We start from the raw sequence: 7,495 nt of genomic DNA on the forward strand, positions 1-7,495 counted from the left end.
TTAGATTCCGGGCCCACTCAGATAATCCAGGGTAATCTCATCTTGAGATCCTTAACTTAATTACATTTGCAAAGACCTCTTATTTTCTCCCCCTCACCCTCCAATGAGGCCACATTCACAGGTTCTGAAGATTGGGATGTAAACACATCTTTTTGAGGGGGCCACCATTCCAGCTACCATATTCTCTTCTGGTAATGTCATTCATCCCTGCATGGGAGTTGAATTATCATACTTTGGAGAAAACCAGCTGCTGGCTATGGTTGGCCCTGGAGAAACAAGGTGAGTGAGGCATGATTCCTGCCCTCCAGTGCTTAATCAGGTCACTCAGACAGAAAAGCAAACAGGTCAAGACATTACAACATGACATGCTAGGAAAGGGTCAGAAAAGTCCCATCACTCAAGGAGCCTGTGGCACTGTCCCGATTCCCACCTTCCCAGCAGCTCCTCCCTCTTTTTTCTTCATTTGTCACTGAATCTGCTTAGCCAGAAAAATGAATACTGATGAGGCAAGGTGGATGGTGGGGGGCACTCTCTTCCCCAGAGAATTTTCTCTAGGCCACAAATATCTGCCTGAATATTAAAAATAAGAGTAGACATTTGATTTTTTTAAAAAGAAAGTAACACCACATTGAGGGTATAACACTTCTGAAGTCTGAGCGGAGAACATCTCAGAGTCAGAAATGGCTCAGACACAAACAGAAGTGATGGCTCCCGGACAAGGCTTCTGTAAATTGACAACTTGGATGGATGCTAAGAAGAAGGCTCCCCCCTTCCCTGTTGAGTTGCTTAAACACTTTGATACTTCAGCTGGGTGGGGTCCTATCATGTAATCTAGATAGGAGATGACCTGGTCTACAGACAGGAAAACAAGGCCAGTGCTTCCCTTCACTTCCAGGCTGGGAATCCTAAGACCATAAAGATGCCAGGTTGAAATAAATCAAGCAATATTTTATCAAATGATTCTAGAAGATTCTATCTCACTACAGAGATTCCTTTCTGTGGCTAAAGTCTTCCATAATCTAGGAAGCCAACCACAGAAAATGTTCATCCTTGGAAGCTGATACATACAGACATCAGGAAGGCAGGTTAGGAGACAATGTGTAAACTGGCTCTAATATTATAAATAAAATCAAAAATAAAATGAAATCCTGTTTAGTAGAGTGACTCCGACACTCCCTGATTTTTCAAAGTAAAATAACTTTTCTGATGATTTTTCTCTTTGTTAAAACTCAGTGACTAAGACATGGAGAAATCATCCCGAACCAGCCCTTATCGCTAGTGCCTCGCAATCACCTTTCAAAAAAGAATTACATCCTGGGAAAGAGTTTCAGAAAAAACTAGCAAAGACCCAACAAAAAAGTTCAAATCACAACAACAAAATGGTCTAGAAAGCTATGCTTTGGGGACTGTGCCCAGGGAAGAACTTCTTCTGCCTCAGATAAATGGCAGCTAGAAAATAATAAGTTGCAAATTCTAATCTTTGTCCTTCAAAATGACTTGTGTTGAATCCTAATTGTAATACTTTTACAAACAATCATAATCATAATTGTCATCCTCTCCTCAGTACTATGAAGGATAATACCACCATATACCTGATTTTACAGCTGAAAAATCTTAGGAGGGGGATGGGAAGATGACCTGGCCAATTTCAGGTTTTCTCACCCTACACTTTATCCAAAAGAGGGCGATTGTGCTGGTCTTACCTAGCTCATAAGGATCAGGGTGACCCCAGCCAGACACTGGATTACATTATGCAAATAAGTTGAAACCAAAAATTGGTTCCAATCCATTTCTCTTTCCTAATTCAATCTCCTAGAAAAAGCAAGAAACTCTATCCTTCAAAGAACAGGGAGAAATACAGTAGTAAATTCTGTCTACGGATCTCATTTAGGAAGATGGTCGTATGATGCACTATTTATCAGACAGAGTTCCTTCTGTTCTTCCAGAATTGATTTATTCACACCATTCTAATAAACATTTGTCAAGGGCCAACTTATGCCTCAGGATTTATGCTAGGGATCGGAGGTGGGAAATATGGAAAAGTAAACAAATTAAAACTCAATGTGATAAGTGATGTTACAGAAGTATAAGCAAAGTATCATCAGAAAGTGAGCTAGCAAGACATTCCTTAAATACATACGACAGAGAGAGAGAACAGAAATAAAGATTAAAATACAAGCACTCTAAGCTATTGACTGAAGGAGACAAATCCCTTGGTCCAGACTTTCCAAACATCTGTGAAAAGTTCCTTCCCTTTGTTCCTGATTAGAGAGACCTAACTCTTTGGGTTTCATAGCTTCTAAAGTCATCTCCTATCACCCAGCTCTTAAATGGCAAACTGTTTAAATTTAGCAGTCTTTATGTGCAAGAAAAGCCAATATAATTTAAACCTCCTATTTAAAATTCCTGGAAAGTAAAAGCCAAATCTTTCCCACCTCGCAGTCTGAACCAATTGCATTCTGTACCCACACCCATCTCCGATGACTGTTCAGATGAATACCGAGCAGGGCCCCTTAGAGGTCACACGTCCATCTTCCCAACCATGTGCAACCATTTCAACAATGCCCCGTGGATGATCTTCCCACATTGATTTTCTCTTTTGCAATAGCGTATGCAGGGCTTTTGTGGCAGCCTGCTTTATCACGGGCCAGCTCTTAGCAATTACAATCTTCTTTTCTTCATGGCATCAGACCAAACTTTTCCTTCCTGGAAATTCCAACCCATTGGCAATGTTGTTCTTTTGTATGACAGACTGAAAGAAACCTCCGGAGGAAAAAATTTATCTCAGGGTGTCTTGGTCGGCCAACATCTGTCAACTGCAACTGGGAAGATAGTTCAAGAACTATTTTAAAGAAAAGTCAAATAGACTATAAGGAAGAGGAAGAATAAAATGAAGTGGTTTCCTACTTTAGTGCTTTTCAATCTTTTTTCAAGGTGTGGCAAATATAGGAATAAAATATTTATAGGAAACTCTGATGTTAATGTGGAGGATGGTCACCGCTAGGGAAGACCAGCCCAGGGGCCTGCGATCAGCCTTCAGGCCCTTCTGCCTCCATCTGAACCCAACATCTCATCTCCACCACCCACTCCTACCCAAGGACAAGGGCTCCAAGTCTCAGGCACAACAGCACATCTGCCTCCTGATGGATGGCACTGCTCTGAGCAACATTGGGCACAGGAAGATCACGGTGCAAGATGGAACACTGGTCAGTCCACCTGCTCCTTACAGAGTAGGCTGAGTGGAGGCCTCCCGAAGGTGTATCCACATCCCAGAACCTTGTAGCTAACTTTATTTGGAGAAAGAGTCTTTGAAGGTGTGTTTAAGAATGCGAACATTAGATCATCATGGATAATAGAAGCAGACCCCAAATCCAGTGACAGGTGTGTATATTAAAGTCACAAAGAGAGACTCATGGAGAAGAGGAGAAACCACTTGGAGACAGGTTGACACTGAAGTGGTGTAGCCACAGGCCATGAATGTCAGGAGCCACCAGAAGCTGCAAGAGGTAGGGCAGGACCTCCCTTGGGGACCTCCGAGGAAGGTTAGGTGCTGCTGAGACTCTGACTCCAGACTTCTGGCCTTCAGAGCCAAGAACAAATTTCTATTGTTTCAAAGCACCCGGTTTGCTTACAGAAGCTCTAGGAAACCAATAGACCTTAATTCATTTTCAAAGATAAATTATATTTTTATGTTCCAGAAAGCCAAATCATATAATTATCAAACTTTCTCATAGTTTTTATTAAAATTATTTTATTTCGGATTAATTTATTGGCCAACAAAACACTTAAAACCTATTATTGGTCTAGCCAGGAAAAGAAAATCCAACTAGAAAAACCTCTTAAACACGTGCTCAAGGTTTTCACTACAATTCATTATAAACGAACATGTAATACATCTGTGGGGTTGTCTGTCCTCAACAGTTTAATCTCCCTTGTCTGAAAAATCATACCCCCCAGCCACAGGATGGGGCCATGAAATCTGTTTGCATTCCATGATCCCTCCCCACTCCCCACTAGTCTGGTCATAATTGAATGGATCAGGGAGAGACCTTGATCCAAGCTGGCCTAACCCCATTTTCTTTCCTGAGAACTAAAAATTGAGGGTAACTGGGCTGATCGGGTTCTGCAGAAGAGGCAAACTCAGCAGATATAAGGAGGTCATCTTCCTGCATTTCCACAGATGCAAAAAATCACTCTGGAGAGAAAAGAATGGGACAAATGCCAGAGAAAAACAAAAACCAGAGACACAAAGAGGGTCCTCTCTGGGCTCCTCATAATTCCCCCAGGCCTCATCACAGTCTCTTAAGGAGTCCTGCGGCCCTTGGATTCTGACCAGCACTCCAATATCCTCTCTGCCCCTTCTGTTTGAGTGACAGATATATCTATAAAGTGTCTCTGGATATCTATAGATAGCCAGATCTCTATATGTAATTGTAATGCATACAACATTCTTTAGGCACCAAGGACTTTTGGATCTAAACATTTAAGAAATCTTTAAGGCTGAGCATGGTGGCTCACACCTGTAATCCTAGTACTCCAGGAGGCTGGGACAGGAGGATGCCTTGAGCTCAGGAGTTTGATACCATTCTGAGCAAGAATGGGACCCCCATCTCTAATAAAATAGCAAAATTAGCCAAGCATTGTGGTGGGTGCCTTTAGTCCCAGCTACTCAGGAGGCTGAAGCAGGAGGATCCTTGGAACACAGGAGTTTGAGGTTGCTGTGAACTAGGCTGATGCCAGGGCATTCTAGCCTAGGCAACAGAGTAAGATTCTGTCTTTTAAAACTAAAGAAAGAAAAGAAAAGAAAGAAAAAGATCTTTAAGCCTTGTATCCTTGTTTTAAAGAAACTATTAATTTTACTCCCACCATTACCTATTAAATTAGAAATTAAGTGTTTATTACATGCATATTAAAATGGAGTCCAAAAACATTTTTAAGGTCCTTTCTTCCCTTTGAAGTATGAATAAGCTAATTAAGAAGATGAACTGTACATACACCGTGACTCAGTGTCATACACCTCACCTTGTCATGATTACTAACAGTTTTCAACTTCATAAACGGAACATTTCTGTGCGCTCCATCCATTCACACATTTGACACTGACACCTCTCACCCTGCATTTGTACGCCAAATTCCAATCTTTATAAATCAGCTGAAAAGTGAACATTTTAAGCTATTGCATGGTGGTGCTGTCAGCTAACACTTAGGTTTTGGCGGTGTTGCCTTTTTTATCTGCACAGCAATGTTTCTGCAATTATTTGAAAATTTTTATTGCGTGTCTCCCTATGGTTTTATAAAAAATAAGTGGGGAAATGGAAAAATGGAAGCTTTTAAATGTAATTCTTATGAACTTAACACAATCAAGACAAAGCTGGAAATCGGGCAGGACAATGTGGTTAAACACTTAACTGGATTTAAACCTATGGGGGGAAATGACAAAACTAAGGAAATTTTATGAAATGCTAAAAATATATCTTCAAATATTGGATCTAAAGGCAGAGGTATGATTAGGGTTTTGATCATTTTTGGTAGGCTTTTAGGAATAAAACTTTTCTCTTTTCCATTAATCTGTTTTCACACATTGCTGTAAGATGGAAGTTTTCAGGAAGTCATTGCTTATTAAAAAGTTCAGAGGGTGCCAAAAAAAAAATGGATCCACGTTTTGAGAAAGGAAAAGAAAACTGTATTCAATTTGTAGTACTCCAGTTACATTTGACTTCTGCAAGTACAAGAAGTGCTCAGTATGACTCGTAGTCATCTTTTGTTATTGGTATATATTGAGAATTACAATTTTAACACAACTTTGTCCTTTCTTAAAATGTGTATCCATTTTTTTGGCACCCTCTGTAGTAAGCTGTCATGGATCCACACAGGTGCTGGCAGGGTCCTGAACCAGGCCTCCACTCCTATCTGTTTCTGAAACTCTATGGTAAAGTAAGGAAGGCACTTGTCTTGGGCTGACTGTACCACCGTTTTTAATAATCCATTATGCCTTTCTGTTGTAGTTCTCCAATCAGAATCTTAGTCTAGCCCAGTGGTTTTCAACCAAGAAGACTTTTATACCCAGGAGACATCTGGCAATGTTTGGAGACATTTCTGATGGTCACAACTTGGGGGCACTGCTGGCAGCTAGTGACTAGAGGCCAAGGATCCTGCTAGCAACCTACACAGGACAGGCCCCACTGCAATGAATTATCTGGCCCTAAGTGTCAATAGATCTACCAAGGACGAGAAAACCACCAGCTCCTAAACTCTGCTCTTTTATTTTAGCGTTTCCTGAATCCAATTGACAGACATCTTTGTGGATTATGGGTTTTCCTCTCTAGTCGGGATGGCGTAAGTGGCTGTGCACATGGAGGTGGGGTCAAAAAGGAACTGGATAGCAGCCTCGTTTACTGAGCACTTACTGGGAGCCAGCCAAGCACACTGCCACATCCAATCCTCATAATGGCACTGTGGGTAGGTGCACTATGAGCCTCATATTATAGATAGAAGATATGAAGATAAAACAGGTTAGGTAATGTGTCCAAAGTCACAGAGGTCTTAAGGGGCTGATCCAGCACTGTAATCCAGGGAGTCAGAGTCAAAGGCCAGAAGAACAGAATGAGTAGGTGAACAAAAAAATCCAGAAAAGCTTTTCCAACACAGAATGTAAAGGAAAGAAGGGAAGGAGCACTAGGTAGAGAGTAGTTCCCCCTACAGGGGCAGGAGTGTGGATCCCCCGTATTCTCATGCTGTATTCACACTGCATTCTTTATGCTGACTCTGCTGTAGAAACGGCCATTCTGAGCGCCAGGACTGGAACCTTGGTTCCTGCTCCAGCCCTGCCGTTCAGTGCTCTCACACGGTGGCTTTGTCATAGCATGGAGAGAGGATAATTCTCTCCCGCCACACATTACCCACTGTTCAGACTCATTACATTCTGTTAACCCAGAACTTGTTTTGTGCAAAAGCTGCAGAAGAGGAGCAGAAAGCATGTGACGCGTTTAAATATGCCAGAGCAATATGCTGACCAGCGGGGTTTGTTTATTAAAATCTTTACGTGGGGTGACGCTCAGTTGCGCTGATGTCAGCTGGTTTATGGAGAAGCCCTGTTTTCAAGATGAGGCTGCTGTTTGTCTTCTTTACAGAGCTGACAGAGGACATTCTGGAGAATGCATTATGCCAAAAACATCTGTATTACAGAAAAGCCCCAATGAAGAGCAACAGCTCCAAATGGAGTTAGTACCTCGAAAGGCTTTTATCTGTCAATAGATGAAACTCTCATTTTCATTTAAGGAGGTGACCGGAGGAAGTGTAACCAGTTGAGGAACAGCAGAAACTAGCCTGTTCTTCTCTGTCAAGTTACTTTTGCACACTAGGGAAGACGGAGATGGGTTTTTATTTTGTTTTTAATCAACTGGGCCCGTCACATTCGTTCCTATTTAAAAAAAAAAAAAAAACCCTTGAGCACCACAGGCTTCCTCAGATGGAACACATCTTTGGGGAAGGAACT

This window comes from Otolemur garnettii, unplaced genomic scaffold (genome assembly GCF_000181295.1).
Source record: "Otolemur garnettii isolate 467f Iridium unplaced genomic scaffold, OtoGar3 scaffold00026, whole genome shotgun sequence".
Taxonomy (NCBI): Eukaryota; Metazoa; Chordata; class Mammalia; order Primates; family Galagidae; genus Otolemur; species Otolemur garnettii.